The following is a 17669-nucleotide window of genomic DNA, read 5'->3' as shown; positions in this document are numbered from 1 at the left end:
AGCCCTGGCTATGTTTCTCTTTGTAATCTCTGATTGTCTCATCCTAACGTCATTGGAGCCAACGTGTATTACTATATTCGCATAACTAGTGGTGCGGTTAGCCTGCCGTACGTGTTTATTAGACCTGTTGCGAGTTAGCTCCCTAAGATTAGCTTCAATGTCAGGTGCTCTACCCCCGGGAATACACTTAATTGTGGCTGGTTTGCTAAGCTTTATGTTTCGGGTGATGGAGTCCCCTATGACTAAAGTGTGGTGCCCGGTAGACTGGGGTGTAGGACTAGCTAAAGGGCAAAATCTATTATGCGTCTCAACCGGTACACCGTAGCTTGTAGGCCGCTTAGGGCTGCTACAAGCTGGGCTAGTTAGCTCGCTACAGCTAACGCTAGCAGATGTGTCCGCAACATCTAAAGTTACGAAATTACACTGCTCTAACTGGCGGACACGGCTCTCTAGCAAAGCCAACCTATCCATGAGTAAAGTGCACGAAGCGCAGGAAGCCATACTCACAGAAACTTTCCGTCGCCGAGTGGGGTGCCAGCTGTCTTCGGGAAGTGATGGTCACGGTGGCGGGGGAGAAGCTTCCTTCAGACCGGCGCTGCCTTTCTCCGCTAGCCTCGTTAGCTTAGCAGCTAGCTAGCTGAGGGCGGAGTGGTGAGACAGAGATCGGGTGATTTGCAAGTTAAATGGAACTATTAAATATGTTCGATAAGTTGTAAATAAAGCTGCAAAACAGTTAAAATCACACAGATAGAACGATACTTAGCTTTTTTGCAACAAGAGCAGTCAGCGAGCAGTCATTCACGTTGACCCGGAACCGGAAGTCAATGTAGAAACTTTCCGTCGCCGAGTGGGGTGCCAGCTGTCTTCGGGAAGTGATGGCTTCGTTCGATTTTGACAAGGCTTTATTTTACAATAAATATCCTTTCTGCTTTCCAGCAATTGTCTTTTTTCACATGTCCTTCTGCTTTTCAGCAATTCTCTGTCAGTCTCTCTCCCTCGCCGCCTCCCGACTGCCGCCTTTTACAGAGCGACAGGTGATTAGACAAACACTTTCAGCTGTGTCATCCAATCACCTGTCGCCAACCTCGAGGCCGGCCCTGCCACACCCCGCTTCCCAGCAGGCGCACAGGGCACGCCCATCACATACCTCCACCGCCTGCCTCAGGCCGGGACGCCGTCCGGCCGCACCAACTACCCCCGCCCCCTTCCTGGAAGAGAGCGGGACAGGAAGTCGGCCACAGCCATCTGTGCACCCGGTCTGTGGATCACTCTGAAGTTGTAGGGTTGCAAAGCCAGATACCAACGGGTGATCCGCACGTTGGCATCCTTCATGCGGTGGAGCCACTGGAGGGGTTTGTGGTCCGAGCAGAGGCTGAATGAGCGCCCCAGGAGATAGTATCGGAGGGCCCCGACCGCCCACCTGATGGCGAGGCACTCCCTCTCTACTGTGCTGTACCTGGCCTCCCTTTCAGACAGCTTACGGCTGATGTAGAGGATGGGACGGTCGACGCCCTCCACCTGCTGGGACAAAACAGCTCCCAGTCCTCTGCCCGACGCGTCAGCCTGCAGACAAAACGGGAGGGAAATATCAGGCATGTGTAGAACCGGCTCCTCACAGAGGGCCTTCTTAACCCTCTCAAACGCCTGCTGGCACCGCTCCGTCCACTCGACCATATCTGGGGCACCCCTTTCGGGTGAGGTCAGTTATTGGGCTGGTCAGGTCTGCAAACCGGGGGATAAACCGCCGGTAGTACCCCGCCAGACCCAAAAACTGCCTCACCTCTTTTTTCGTCTTGGGGTTTGGGCAGGCCGCAATTGCCGCTGTTTTATCTACCTGCGGCCGCACCTGCCCTCCCCCCAAGTGGTACCCCAAATACTGTACTTCCCTCCGACCAACTGCACACTTCGCCGGGTTGGCGGTGAGCCCCGCCTGCCTCAGGGACTCGAGCACTGCCCCCACCTGCTGCATGTGTTGTTCCCAGCCGCTACTCTGGATGATGACATCATCCAGGTAGGCGGCCGCGTATGCAACGTGGGGTCCATGAGGCGCTGGAACGTGGCAGGCGCACCGAACAAGCCAAACGGAAGTGTGACAAATTGGTACAAACCTTCCGGAGTGGAAAAGGCCGTTTTTTCCTTGGACTCTGGTGACAAGGGAATCTGCCAGTAGCCCTTGGTCAAATCCAGTGTCGTGAAAAAACGAGCAGTGCCCAGTCGATCCAGGAGCTCGTCGACCCGAGGCATGGGGTACGCGTCAAATCGTGATACTTCATTCACCTTGCGGTAATCCACACAGAACCGCACAGACCCATCTTTCTTCCCTACAAGAACTATGGGGCTACACCACGCACTGTGGGATTCTTCTATTACCCCCAATTCCAGCATGGATTTTAATTCCTCCCGAACTATTTTTCGTTTGTGTTCGGGGAGCCTGTATGGCCGAGAGCGCCATGGCTGGTCTCGATATGATGCTGGATGAGATTCGTGCGGCCGGGCCGAGGGGAGAACACGTCAGAAAAGCGCCGCTGCAGTTTAGCAACATCCGCTTTCTGCGCTAACGTGAGCCGGTTATCACAGGGGAGAGGAGAGGGAGGGACAGAGCGCGGGATCTCTGGTCCCAACTCCTCCTCCTCTCTCACTACCGTTACCATGGAGACAAGCTCTGCCTCCCTCCATGCCTTCAACAGGTTAAGATGGTAGATTTGCATGTCTCCGCCCCGGTCCAAGCGTCAAACCTCGTAATCCACATCCCCCACTCGCCGTGTGACCTCAAAGGGTCCTTGCCACTTTGCAAGTAATTTTGAGCTGGATGTTGGGAGTAATACAAGGACCTTTTCTCTCTAGCTTGGTCCCCTTGTTATACGTGCGCTGTTGTCGTTCCTGGGCACGGAGCAAATTCTCACGTGACAAGTGCACCACCGTGTGGAGTTTTGCTCGCATATCCATAACGTACTGCACTTCATTTTTACTGGAGCTTGGACTTTCCTCCCAACTTTCTTTAATTACGTCCAACACTCCGCGTGGTTTTCTGCCGTATAACAGCTCGAAAGGCGTAAAGCCAGTGGAGGATTGGGGTACCTCCCGCATCGCAAACATGAGGGGATCCAGCCATTTATCCCAATTTGGTTTGTCCTTGTGCGTAAACTTACGGATGATGGTTTTTAGCGTTTTGTTTAGCCGCTCCACCAGCCCATCCGTTTGTGGATGATACACGGTGGTGCGGATTGCTTTAATTCCCAATAATCCGTACAGTTCCTTTATCGTGCGTGACATAAAGGACGTGCCTTGGTCCGTCAAAATCTCTTTCGGGATTCCGACGCGGGAAATGACCGTGAAGAGTGCTTGCGCCACACTCTTGGCAGAGATGGAGCGCAGCGGCACTGCTTCGGGATACCGCGTTGCGTAGTCTACCAGAACTAACACAAAGCGATACCCCCGTGAGCTAGGGTGAAATGGTCCGATGAGGTCCATCCCAATTCTGTCGAATGGGACCTCCATGAGCGGCAATGGGCGCAAAGGGGCCTTCGGGGTGGCCACTGGGTTCACCAGCTGGCAGTCCGGACAGGCAGCACATCAGCGGCGCACGTCTGCCCGGATGCCCGGCCAATAGAACCGGACCATGACCCGATTTAGTGTTTTATCATACCCCAAATGTCCAGCCATAAGATTAATATACGCCGCCTGGAAAACAATTTCCCGGCGGCGTTTCGGCACCAACAACTGGGTGATTTCTTCTCCTGTTTGAGTGTCACGGGTCACTCGGTATAATCTATCTCTCATAATGGAGAAGTGAGGGAATACCAGCGCTGTTCCCGGGCGCATCGGCTGACCGTCTATATAATCTACTTGGTCCCAGGCCGCGTGCAAAGTTTCGTCTCGAGACTGCTCGAGGGGAAAATCCTCCGTAGGACGCCAATAGGGGGCCGGGGAGGCTTCCCGCGAAGCATCCGCCGGTTCCCGCTCGGCAGTGTCGGATGGCCCCGCCTCGCCACTGATAACTGTGCGAATACTCCCTTTTCCTACGGTCCGTGAACGCACCCCTACGCATTGTGTCAGTAAACGCCTAAACCCCGGCCAATTTGTGCCCAAAATTACGGGGTGCGAGAGGTGCGTACTTACAGCTACCTCTACCCAATGCTTTTGGCCCTCGTACCAAATTTCTACTGGCACCATCGGGTATTCGTGCACATCCCCATGAACACACCTGATTTTTAGCCGTGTTGCATGCCTCAAAGCCTCGGGTCGAACCAGGTTCTGGTGGATCATGGTCTGCCCGCAGCCCGAATCCACCATCGCCTGATATGTACTCCCTTGTATCATTACCTTGATACCGTACGTCTCACCCGGGTCGGGGGAGGGCACTGAAGGGCCGGCCACCGCGGCCATGCGCCCCACCTCCATCTGCTGAGGTCCCTGACGCGCGCGACCGGGCCGCCCACGCCTCCAGCACGCCTGCCCAAGCGTTTGAGGGACCGTCTGCGCGGGAGATGTTCTAGGGACAGCAGTCTGGACCTGCGGGGAAAGAAAAGACGGGGAGTCATGCGGGTTAAGGCGGGGCATGTGCAGCGCTCTCTCCTCATCTCGTGCGCTCCGTCCGTGCGCCATTGGTGCGGGTTGCGTCTCGCGGTGGACAGCCAGGTGATCCTCAGCGAGGGTCACCGCAGCTGCCAGGTCACGTGGCCGGTGGTACCGGACCCAGTTGGCCGTCTTCGTGGGGATCGCTTCCAATAGCTGCTCCCGGATGATCTGATCCAGCAGTCGGCCCTCTCCCTCTCCTGGCTGCAGCCAGCGCGTCGCTGCCTCTTGGAGCCGCTGGGAAAAGGCGAATGGCCGGTCTTCCTTCCCCAGACGCATGGACCGGAACCGGCGTCGATGTTCTTCAGCGGTGCCTCCCGTCTGGTCCAACACCGCCCTCCTCAGGTCAGTGAAGCGCACCCTGGATGCCGCCGGCAGGCTGAGCGCCGCATGCTGCGCCTCTCTGTCAGGAGCGGCAAGAGCCGCACACCCCACTCTTCCTCTGGCCACGCGCATGCTATCGCGGTGGCCGAAAAAATGTCCAGAAAGGCATGGTGGTCCTCTTCATCCCCCATGCGGTGCATGGCGACGGCCGTTGGCCCTGGTCGTGCCCTGTCCATCTGGTCCGCCAATGCCCGCAGAACTCGGCACTGTTGGCGGCTGCTCGCTGCCACTTCGGCGAGCACACTCGCTAAATTTGTCAGGGGGTCATCTTCCCCTGCCTCTGGTGATCCTGCCAGATTGGGCGCCACATTGTGGAGGACTGTTGCTTCCGGGTTCACCGGACCACCAGGGACAGACATGACAGGCTTCGTTCGATTTTGACAAGGCTTTATTTTACAATAAATATCCTTTCTGCTTTCCAGCAATTGTCTTTTTTCACATGTCTTTCTGCTTTTCAGCAATTCTCTGTCAGTCTCTCTCCCTCGCCGCCTCCCGACTGCCACCTTTTACAGAGCGACAGGTGATTAGACAAACACTTTCAGCTGTGTCATCCAATCACCTGTCGCCAACCTCGAGGCCGGCCCTGCCACACCCCGCTTCCCAGCAGGCGCACAGGCCACGCCCATCACACAGTACAAAACAGCCGTCTCATGAGGTAGCAGTGAGCCAGCCAATGATGTGTCATGTGCAGCTCACGTGACCACGCCGTATCCTTTGTTTGGAAACATTCGAAAAATGGTGGAGGGAAACAGTACGGATAGCTCAGGAGAGAAACATCTCGAGGTTATAAAAGTGTACAACCTAAGTCGTCAAAAGTGACGCAACACTTTATTTTAAAGACTTCAAAGACAACATTTCCTGCAAAACGAGCAGCATGGACCTCGCGTACGTGGCACGGAAGGACAACATTGCTTCGGCAGCACCTGAAGAGGAGCCATGGATGAAGGGAACTCACGGTACGTAACTTTTTTAAGTCCATAGTCCAAGTATATTGATCCTTTGGGTCCGTCTTTGTGTGTTTTTAATCTTTTGTTAACGAGGAGATTTTTTTCAAGGCAGCGAAGCAGCAACTGTTGTGTATTAACTTTCAGTGTTAGGAACTTTTTGGATAGTATGACGACTTCATTTTCTGTGTTGTTATGAGCGGCAATAGGCATTCATAAGTTCAGCTTTTTTGTGAGTCACGTTAACGTTATCCCTTTTTTGCAACGTGGGGCTGATAATGTGTCTGCGGCATATTTGACTCCGTTTTGAGAAAGAAAACGCACGTTTAACAATTTGGAAATAAACGTAACGCTCAGAAATATCTCAGGTTGGTTTCATAACGGATCAATGTAGCCGGGCCCAATAAAGCTATATAAATATATTTAGACTTGAGCGACGCTTTAGTATAACTAAACGTTACGAAGGTGCTGTAATATTTTATGCTATTATTCAGAAGTAGCCTAAAATTAATCTTTTATTTTTCAGAACAGAAACGTGTACTATATCTGATCCAGTTTTGATCTGATGAGTTACATGTGTGTGTTATTATTGGTGTATTCTGCAACTCCAATGTCCATTTATTTAATTTAGCTGTTTTTTAACCCATCAGTGCTAAATATTTAAAACGTATCACTTTCCTCTGGCATTGTTCCCCTAGCATTCAAAAATGTGGTTATTCATCCTCTGCTCAAAAGACATAATCTCGACCCTGACCACATGGTAAACTACCGGCCCGTGTCCCACTTTCTGTTTATTTTGAAAATCCTCGAAAAAATTGTTGCGTAGCAGCTAAATGAACACTTAGCGTCCAACAATCTCAGTGAACCCTTTCAATCTGGTTTCAGGACAAATCACTCTACGGAGACAGCCTTTGCAGAAATTACTAATGATCTATTTTTAACAATGGATGCTGATGTGTCATCCATGTTGCTGCTTCTTGATCTTAGCGCTGCTTTCGATACCGTCGATCATAATATTTTTTTAGAGCATATCAAAACACGTATTGGTATGTCAGACTTAGCCTTGTCTTGGTTTAACTCCTATCTTACTGACAGGATGCAGTGTGTCTCCCTTAACAATGTGACCTCGGAGTATGTCAAGGTAACGTGTGGAGTTTCCCAGGGTTCGGGTGGGGGGTGGCGGGGTTTGCTGCTAACGGGGTGTATAAAATAGTCAGAATGTGTCATGGATGCAAAGGATTCTGGGTATTTGTTGTGTCGCGTTTATGTTGTGTTACTGGGAGGATGTTCTCCCAAAATATGTTTGTCATTCTTGTTGAGTGTGGCTTCACAGCGTGGCGCATATTACTAAGAGGGTTAAAATTGTTTATATCACAACCATTAGTGTACTCTGTGTCACCCAGTATGCCTTGCAGTCATGTGCGTGTGTCTGCGGAAGCCACACACAACATGTTGCTGGACTGCAAAGCAGATCGTACATGCTGTAGAAGGCGACAAAGCCAATGGCTTCATAACACGCCCTAATATTTATTAACTGGGTGACTGCCGGCAGTCATTCTAGAGAATGTTAGTGTCTCCTATTGTCTTCTTCGCTTTGTGACACGGGTCCTAAATGGCTCTTTGAATGGTAAAGGATACCGATCCCTGAACCATGTACATCAAATATTTCCGAATGGTTCAACCAACCACCCGCCCGATTCTAATTAAAATCTCTTTTTTCGTCATGTCACCCGCCCGACCCGCGGTTTATCGGCGGACTCCGCGGATGAGACCGCAAACCGTGCATCTCTACTGCTTACGTACAAAATACTACACGGTCTAGCTCCATCCTATCTTGCTGATTGTATTATACCATATGTACCAGAAAGAAATCTTTGTTTTGAGAACTCCAGCTTATTAGTGATTCACAGAGCCCAAAAAGGTCTGCGGGCGATAGAACTTTTTCTATTCGGGCTCCAGTACTCTGGAATGCCCTCCCGATAACAGTTAGAGATCCTACCTCAGTAGAAGCATTTAAGTCCCATCTTAAAACTCATTTGTATGCATACTCTGGCCTTTAAATAGACCCCCCTTTTAGACCACTTGATCTGCCGTTTCTTTTCTAATCTTCCCCCCTCTCCTTCGTGGAGAGGGGGGCCACAGATTCAGTGACCACAGATGATGGGCAAGCTATCCAAAGCCGGGACCCAGGGTGGACCACTCATCTGTGCATCAGTTGGGGACGTCTCTGCGCTGCTGACCTGTCTCCGCTCAAGATGATCTCCTGCTGGCCCCAATATGGACTGGACTTTCACTATTATGTTAGATCCACTATGGACTGGACTATCACAATATTATGCTAGATCCACTCGACGTCCATTACACCGGTCGCCCGGGGGGGAAGTCCCCACATCTGCGGCCCCCTCCAAGGTTTTTCATTGTCATCCCATTGGGTTGAGTTTTTTCTTGCCCTGATGTGGGATCTGAGCCAAGGATGTCGTTGTGGCTTGCGCAGCTTTTTGAGACACTCGTGATTTAGGGCTATATAAGTAAACATTGATTGATTGATAAAAATTGAATGGTGGACCTGTGGTTTGGATCTGAGATGTTGGTGTGGGTAGGCCAATGATTTTAGCTGCTGTGTCCGTAATGCGTTTGAGTTAGGTCCAGTTGGTTACAGAAAGCATCGTGAAGAAACATGTGGAACAGTACAGAGGATGGGTTGAACAATGCTTTGGTACAGTAATAACAGGAGGTGAGGTGCAACGTATTGTCCTTTAAGTTTACAGATGGCTGGCAGTCTTTGTTGACTTCTTTTTTGAATGTCCGTTTTGTACTGATCAAAGGTGGTTTTTTTGTCCAAGATATTAGAGGGTTCTGGTCAGACGTTTTTCACGGGACACATTTTCAGCGTTGATGTTGGATTATTGAGCCACAGATGAGGAGATGCTTCTCCGTTATTGATTTAAATAAAGTCTGAATGTCATTAAAACAGTTAGCTCTACCTTTTGACACTTCTTACACTCCCGTCCTTGCACGCTACACTGCTACAACAAAGGTGACGGGAAGAAGACGCTGTAGAAGGTGAGCCACGTAAATAAGACCGCCCACAAAACGGCGCATTCTGAAGTGACTGTCAGAAAGCGGCTTGCAGATGATTTGTAAAACATCATCTATGCAACATTTTGACCAAAGAATCACCATTACATGTTATGGAGACCAGTGTTTTTCAACCTTTTTTGAGCCAAGACACATTTTATGCGTTTAAAAAATCCAGAGGCACACCACCAGCAGAAATCATAAAAAAAATAAAAATCAGTTGACAGTAAAGAGTCGTTGTCGCAATTGTTGGATATGACTTAAAAACCTTAACATCACTATAGCTCTTGTCTAAAAGTAGGTGTACTCTCAAGACCTGTCACATCACGCCGTGACTTATTTAGAGTTTTTTGCGGTTTTCCTGTGTGTAGTGTTTTAGTTCTTATCTTGCGCTCCTATTTTGGTTGCTTTTTTGCCTTTTTTTGCTATTTTCCTGTAGCAGTTTCATGTCCTCCTTTGAGTGATATTTCCCACATCTATTTTGTTTTAGCAATCGAGAATATTTCAGTTGTTTCTATCCTTCTTTGTGGGGACATTGTTTATTGTCATGTCATGTTCGGATGTACATTGTCTTTGCTCCACAGTAAGTCTTCACTGTTGTCCAGCAATCTGTTTTTGTTTACTTTAGTTTGTAGCTAGTTCAGTTTTAATTTTGTTCTGCATAGCCTTCCCTGAGCTTCAATGCCTTTTCTCAGGGGCACTCGCCTTTTGTTTATTTTTGGTTTAAGCATTAGACACCTTTTTTACCTCCACGCTGCCTCCCGCTGTTTCCGACATCTACAAAGCAATTAGCTACCGGCTGCCACCTACTGATATGGAAGAGTACTACGCGGTTACTCTGCTGAGCTCTAGACAGCACAGATGCTCAACAACACGTAATTTGCAGACTATAATTAAAGTTAAAGTTAAAGTACCAATCATTGTCACACACACATTAGGTGTGGCGAAATGTGTCCTCTGCATTTGACCCATCCCCTAGTTCACCCCCTGGGAGGTGAGGGGAGCAGTGGGCAGCAGCGGTGCCGCGGCCAGGAATAATTTTGGTGATTTAACCCCCTATTCCAACCTTTGATGCTAAGTGCCAAGCAGGGAGGTAATGGGTCCCATTTTTATAGTCTTTGGTATGACTTGGCCGGGGTTTGAACTCACAACCTACCGATCTCAGGGTGGACACTCTAACCACTAGGCCAATTACTGGTTTACAAAAAATATTTTTCACCCAAATAGGTGAAATTAGATAATCTCCCACGGCACACCAGACTGTATCTCACGGCACACTAGTGTGCAGTGGTTGAAAAACACTGATGTAGACCACAAGGAAGTCTTTTACATTAAGAAAAATAAATAAAAATATGACTCCTATAATGCACCCTATAATCCTGTGCGCCTTACATATGAGAAAAGATCAAAAATAGACCGTTCATCAGCAGTGCGCCTTATAATCCGGTGCGCCATATGATCCGGAAAATACGGTATAAGGCTGCCATTTCATCAAGAGAGGGATATGCGAGCAATAAGGTGAAACATTTGAACATGCAACAACTATACATGGAAGTCACCTTTTTGAAGCGCTCCTATCTAGGGTTGTACGGTATCGTTATGCGATGATAAGCGGTGTGTCATGGCAGACGCCGGAGGCTGTCGTGATTTTACGGGTGCAGACGAACGAGGTTGGAGGTTTGACAAAGTCATCCAACACTAGCATGTGATAATAATTAGAGGTAATGAGGTGGATCATGCCACTTTTAAGACGGTTGGGTTCTTTCAGTCAAAAGAGGGAGCATCCTCTGCTTCTTCCCTGTCACTTCTGGTCATTTATTTCCATCCTGGCTTTCATCTTCTTCCTCACTTCTGACACTCACTTTGTCCTGTGCTTTCTCCCTCCCATCATGTCACTCTCAGGGCTCAATCAAATAAGATTTACTCTTCTGCACCCTAATGTCCACCTGTGATATTTCCCTTTTGCAAGACTCCCTTGTCTAAGTCTCCTTCCAGAACCTTTGAAAGACTTTAATTATTCGACATCTCTTTGTAGGCTCTGTTTCTGCAACATCAATACTATACCTTCTCTTTCATGTACTACTCCTGCCTGTTTCTCCATTAACACATTGTCTACCCCTTTTTAAACCCCCATACACAATTCCCACACAGAGAAATACCCATGAACACATCACAACACTTCTTCATCTACTGTAGGATGCAGTAACAACAGCAAGAGGAGCTATTGCGTGAAAAGCAATATTCAACCAAGCCAAGATGGCTGTCGTACAACAAGTAGAGCGCAAACTAGCTGAGTACACAAGGGGCCTTGATCTTCCTGCAAAAAGCAGATAAGAGCAAAAAATGTACCTATGCAATGGAATAGCTCCCTATACTTTATCAAAAAGAAAAATATTTGTCGAGTGATCAAGGATTGTACGTCGTTGGAGGTCCCAAACATATTGAACTATCTGGTGGTACACGACACTACAGATGAAAAGGTGTAAAAGCATGGAGATCTACAACTTTTTTGTGTGTGGCTGGGTCGAGGACATTGGTATCAAGACTCACCCACAAAAATATGCATTGTTTTCGCTCAGGTAAGGTTGTATTTTATGGTTTAACTTTTCGTCTACAGCCATGTTTGTGGTTGTTGCACGTAACAATTACGTGTTGTGCGTTTTTCCTTTCTTTATCAGAACTGTAGATGTCAACATTGTGTATGTAGTAAAATATTCATTCATGATTGTTTATCAAAATATAACTATGAATGTCAACATTGTGTATGTGATAAAAGATTAATTCATGATTGTTTATCAAAATATAACTATAGATGTCAACATTGTGTATGTGCTGAAAGATTAATTCATGACTTTTTATCAAAATATAACTATAGATGTCAACATTGTGTATGTGCTAAAAGATGAAATTATCAAAATATAATTATAGCTGTCAATATTGTGTATGTGCTGAGATATTAATTTGTGATTGTTTATCACAATATAACTCTAGATGTCAACATTGTGTATGTGCTGAATGATTAATTTGTTAAAATATAAGTATGGCTGTCAACATTGTGTATGTGGTGAAATATTAATTTAAGATTGTTTATCAAAATATAATTATAGATGTCAACATTGTTTATGTGCTGAAAAATTCATTTATGATTGTTCCCTTTGGTAAAAACCTCTCTCTTTTAGATGTCTATGAATGTTCTCATTCATCCAGGTCATTTACATCTCAGGGCATTCAATCGATCGCAACCGGACTGTTTGGTTTGTCTTAAAAGACGTTTCGCCGCTCACCCGAGTAGTCTTCATAAATTCGTGCTTATAGACTTAGATTGGTCGGATGTAGTCCAGCGGCTGGTGGCAAAACCCCAAATATTTATACTCCAAAACCAGGAGGGTGTATCTAGGCAAGGATGGTTTAGCCCTATCTTAGTGAGAAAAACAACTGTTTTGATGCAAACAAGAAAATAATCAAATAATCTACTCAGATGAGAGGCAAAACGTTTTCTTCTAAGATAAACCAAACAGTCCAGTTACGATCGATTGAATGCCCTGAGTTAACTCTTTTAATGTTTTACTCATATTTGCTTTCTTTTATTTAGACATGCTGAGTTTTCAAAAACGTGCAGCAAAAATGTGTCTTAAGAAATACAAATAATATCAAGATAATATCTAAATGGGAAATAATAACTGTTAAAAGTATATCAAATGAACTTAACGGAGTGATCACTGCAAACTTGTGCCTTCTTTGACTCCGCTCCCTTGGGCCGGAGTACATTCCCCCTTTGTCATCTTTTTTCCCCAAAGTTTTTTTGATTATCTCTCGAGGAACTCTGAAGAAATGTAGAAACTGACGCAATCATAGGGCATTTTTCTTTGAGAAAGGCTAGATGGCGCTTAGTACCCATTGAGTACAGATGCTGGCTTGACCACCACACGTATTAAACGAGCCGGGCGTGACGTTGTTTCAAATCCAAGCAACAGGATGCATATGACAACAAGAGGAGCCTTAGACCATCAACACCAAATGAAATGTGGCGATGTGACAGTGTATAAGTATGCGTCTTCTTCTCTTCTCTTTCCAACCCCAGCATGTGATGATGCCCCCGTTTCCATCATGATCCTCTTTTCTCACCCCTTTCTCTCCCTCATTTATTCAACACCATCATTTAGACAAGCTGTCTCAATCTTTACCCAGCCCACCTTCTCCATCAGTTAGTTGATTACTTTTATCCCAGACGTGGACAGCGCCCCACATCGTGACTGATTGCCTATTTCCAATTAATTCCATTCTGAGCCTCCCGCCTTCTTTTGTGCTTCTAATTCCCGCCAGCTGGGGGATCCTTTTGTTCCTGTCCCCCGCTATCGCTACCTTTCCCACCTATACCTCTCTATTACCAGCTGATCTGCAGCATGGTCAAACACTCCCCAGAGATTCATCTCAAACGGAGACCATGCATGGCTCATCCATCATGTGGCAGCTACAGCCCCCGCCTGCTTTGTTCCATGTGCTTCATTCATTCACATTATGTCCTCCTCCCGTCCCTTCAGCAGAAAAGAAGGTAGCCACAAAGTAAGTTACATTTATCTGTTGATAATAATGACAGCCTATTGACACTTGGCCTAGTTAGGGCTGATAACAAACAACAATTGAGGTGGTCACATAGTTAACTTTGTATTATCGTAAATGATTTAAGCCTATTCTACAAAAATTGTCAGGGTATTTAATCGATCACAACTGCAGTGCTTTGTGTTTCTTAAAATATGTTTTATCAATTATCCAAGGAGCAAGGGTTTCCCCTTATAGTAATTAAATATGGCGTGCCGCCACACCTTGAAAATAAGGGATTTTTTCGTACTTGTAAACGAATTAAAGTAATATAATATATCGTAGCCCCCAGAAGAAATCACAAAAAATCCGACGCTATTTTTAACTTTTATTACCAATCATATGATAACAAAAGGCACAATTTCCAACAGGTTTTACCAACCATGAAAACACTTTCGTCTCTAAACGCCACGCTTTGCAGGACACACAACAATACTTACTCATTCTACGCCAATCACCTTTCAGGCACGGACGGCATGTTTGCAAACATGGGAAAAACTGACATCAGACACAAACTTAAAACATGAATTGATATATCAAAGCATATTATTTGTGCATGATTGACAAGTGATGTAGTGAAAACCTGAGCAAAAAATATTTAAGTATTGTGTGGAAAAACGAATGAAGTGGAAGATTCATTAGACAAGAATCGTAAGACGAGAATCGCGTGAAGTCAAGAATTGGTTCTGAATCGAATAGCCACTCCAAGGATCGGAATGGAATCATAAAGTGCCCATAAAATCCCCACCTATACTATTTGGTCTCATTGACTAGAGTTGTGCATTTAATATTCCTTTCTACGCAACCATTAGTCAAATAAAAATCAATTAAAAAAAACATTATACAAAACCCAAAACCAGTAAAGTTGGCACGTTATGTAAATGGTAAATAAAAATAGAATATATCCATCCATCCATTTTCTACCGCTTATTCCTGTAGGGGTAGCGGGGGACGCTGGTGCCTATCTCAGCTCCAATCGGGCGGAAGGCGGGGTACACCCTGGATAAGTCGGCACCTCATCGCAGAAACAGATTACAATGATTTGCAAATCCTTTTTTCATCTTATATTCAATTGAATAGACTGCAAAGATGACTGGAAAACGTTATTATTTTTTGCAAATATTAGCTCATTTGGAATGTGATGCCTGCAACATGTTTAAAAAAAACTGGCACACGTGGCAAAACAGACTGAGAAAGTTGAGGAATGCTCATCAAACACTTATTTGGAACATCCCACATTGGGAACAGGTGGGTGCCATGATTAGGTATGAAAGCAGCTTCCATTAAATGCTCAGTCATTCACAAACAAGGATGGGGCAAGGGTCACCACTATGTGAAGAAATGTGTGAGCAAATTGTCCAACAGCTTAAGAACGACATTTCTTAACGAGCTATTGCAAGGAATTTTGGGATTTCACCATCTACGGTCCGTAATATCATCAAATAGTTCGGAGAATCTGGAGAAATCACTGCACGTAAGCGGCAATGCCCGTGACCTTCGATCCCTCAGCCGGTACCACATCAAAAAGCGACGTCAATGTGTACAGAAAATCACCACATGTGCTCAGGAACACTTCAGAAAACCACTGTCAGTAACTACAGTTCGTCGCTACATCTGTAAGTGCAAGTTAAAACTATGCAAAGCCAAAACCATTTATCAACAACACCCAGAAACGCTGTTGTTATTGTTGGACTGTTGCAAAGTGGAAAACTGTTCTATGGTGTGACGAGTCCACATTTCAAATTGTTTTTGAAAACTGTGGACGTCGTGTCCTCCGGACCAAAGAGGTAAAGAAACATCTGGACTATTGTAGGCGCTAAGTTCAATAGCCAGCATCTGTGATGGTATGGAGGTGTATTATTGCCCAAGGGATAGGTAACTTACACATCTGTGAAGGCCTCAATAATGATGTAAGGTGCCTGCAGGTTTTGGAGCAATACATGTTGCCATCCAAGTAGGGCTGGGCGATATATCGATATATACGATATATACGATATATACGATATATCCCGGGTTTGTCTCTGTGTGATATAGAAAATGACTATATCGTAATATTCGAGTATACATTCGCACGCAGTTGCTTTTAGCTGCGGGTATTACACTTCAGGCTCTTCTCACTCTTTCCTGTCTCTCCTCACAGACAAGCAGGCGCACATTCTTACATACGTCACATGCTGTCACGTCATACGTCACATACGTATACGGCCTTACCCAACAGAGAGGTAGCAGACTGGGTTACATTAGCTGCTAACGTAGCCGTACGAGTGGGAATACGAGAGAAAAACAGTGCTGATCTGGTAACAAATGAAGGAAGACTTAATTCCCAATAAAAACAGAAAGGGGACTATCGTCTGGCGGTGGTTCGGCTTCAAGTGGGAATATGTCGAACAGACAACTGTAATTTGTCAAGTGTGGGGCAAAAGCATTGCTATAAAAAGTAGCATTACTGCTAATATATAGCATCATTTGAAAAGTCACTCGCTAGAGAATGAAGAGAATTTCATAACGTTTGTCGTAACCTACCACATAGTGAAGGACAAATACTATTTGATTTCCTATTATGCAGCTCACTTTTATTTGACACTTAAAATGTCTCTGACAATCTTGCACTTTATGTTTTGGAAATGACTTGAATGTTTGTGCCATTGCTTAATAACTTTAATAAATACACTTTTGGTCAAATGACGTAGTTGTGAATTCGCTCTCTGCATGAAAGTTTAAAATAGCATATATGAATGCAGTATGAAGAAGAATGTTTTAATGTATACTAGGGCTGGGCGATATATCGATATATTTGATATACCGCGGGTTTGTCTCTGTGCGATATAGAAAATGACTATATCGTAATATTCGAGTATACGTTCTCACGCAGTTGCTTTAGCTGCTGGCATTCAGGCTCTTCTCACTCTTTCCTGACTCTCCTCACAGACAAGCAAGCGCACATTCTTACATACGTCACAACTGTCACGTCTTTGTCACGTACACGCCCTCGCCCAGCAGAGAGGTAGCGGCGTGGCTAACGTTAGCTGCTAACGTTGCCATACAAGACAAAGAAGGTGCGGATCTGGTAACAAATGAGGGAAGACTTAATTCCCAATAAAAACAGCAGGGTTTCCATCGTCTGGCGGTGGTTCGGCTTCAAGTGGGAATATGTCGAACAGACAACCGTAATTCGTCAAGTGTGGGGGGAAAAAGCATTGCTATAAAAAGTAGCATTACTGCTAATATGTAGCATCATTTTAAAAGTCACTCGCTAGAGAATGAAGATAATTTCATAACGTCCGTAGTAACCTACCACATAGTGAAAGACGAATACTATTTGATTTCCTACTATGCAGCTCATTTTTATTTGCTGCTTAAAATGTCTCTGACAATCTTGCACTTTATTTTTTGGAAATTACTTGAATGTTTGTGCCATTGCTTAATAACTTTAATAAATACTCTTTTGGTCAATTGACTTAGTTGTGATTTCCCTCTCTGCATGAAAGTTTAAAAGTAGCATATATGAATGCAGTATGAAGAACAATGTTTGAATGTAGACACATAGAATCATCATACTGCTGTGATTATTTGCATCAAGTGTTCATTCAAGGCCAAGGCAAAATATCCTAATATATATCGTATATCGCGATATGGCCTAAAAATATTGCGATATTAACAAAAAGCCATATCGCCCAGTCTTACATCTTTTTCATGGACGTCCCTGCTTATTTCAACAAGACAATGCCAAGCCACGTGTTACAACAACGTGGCTTCATAGTAAAAGAGTGCGGGTACTAGACTGGCCTTCCTGCCAAGAATGGGAAAGAATTACACCTGAAAAGCTTAAAAAAATCGCTCTCCGCTGAAATGGCAGCTAGTTGCATCAACTCTTTTAATATATTTTAAGTGTTTATGTTATTCAATGTTTCCCTCCAGTTTTTTTTTACCCTATTTTTGTGGACTTTTTGAATCTGCACTGGAAACCACATAATTTCCCCCATGTGGGAGGTAATAAAGTTTTTCTTATCTTATTTTATCTTTGATTTTTTTTTTTTTTTTTTGTAGCTAGAATGTACTTTTTTAATAGAATAACTCATTGACGGAGTT

The 17669-nt window shown here is 45.4% G+C and overlaps 1 protein-coding gene across 1 annotated transcript in view; it reads right to left on the bottom strand.

Annotated features, from left to right (window-relative positions):
• Positions 1-17669, bottom strand: part of cacng3b (calcium channel, voltage-dependent, gamma subunit 3b) — a 102582-nt gene that overhangs the window by 63975 nt on the left and 20938 nt on the right. The gene's annotated exons all lie outside the window — the stretch shown is intronic.

The sequence above is a fragment of the Nerophis ophidion genome, linkage group LG07 (assembly GCF_033978795.1).
Source record: "Nerophis ophidion isolate RoL-2023_Sa linkage group LG07, RoL_Noph_v1.0, whole genome shotgun sequence".
Taxonomy (NCBI): Eukaryota; Metazoa; Chordata; class Actinopteri; order Syngnathiformes; family Syngnathidae; genus Nerophis; species Nerophis ophidion.
Note: the sequence above shows the minus strand (reverse complement) of the source record. Positions and strands in the feature narration are given on the sequence as shown.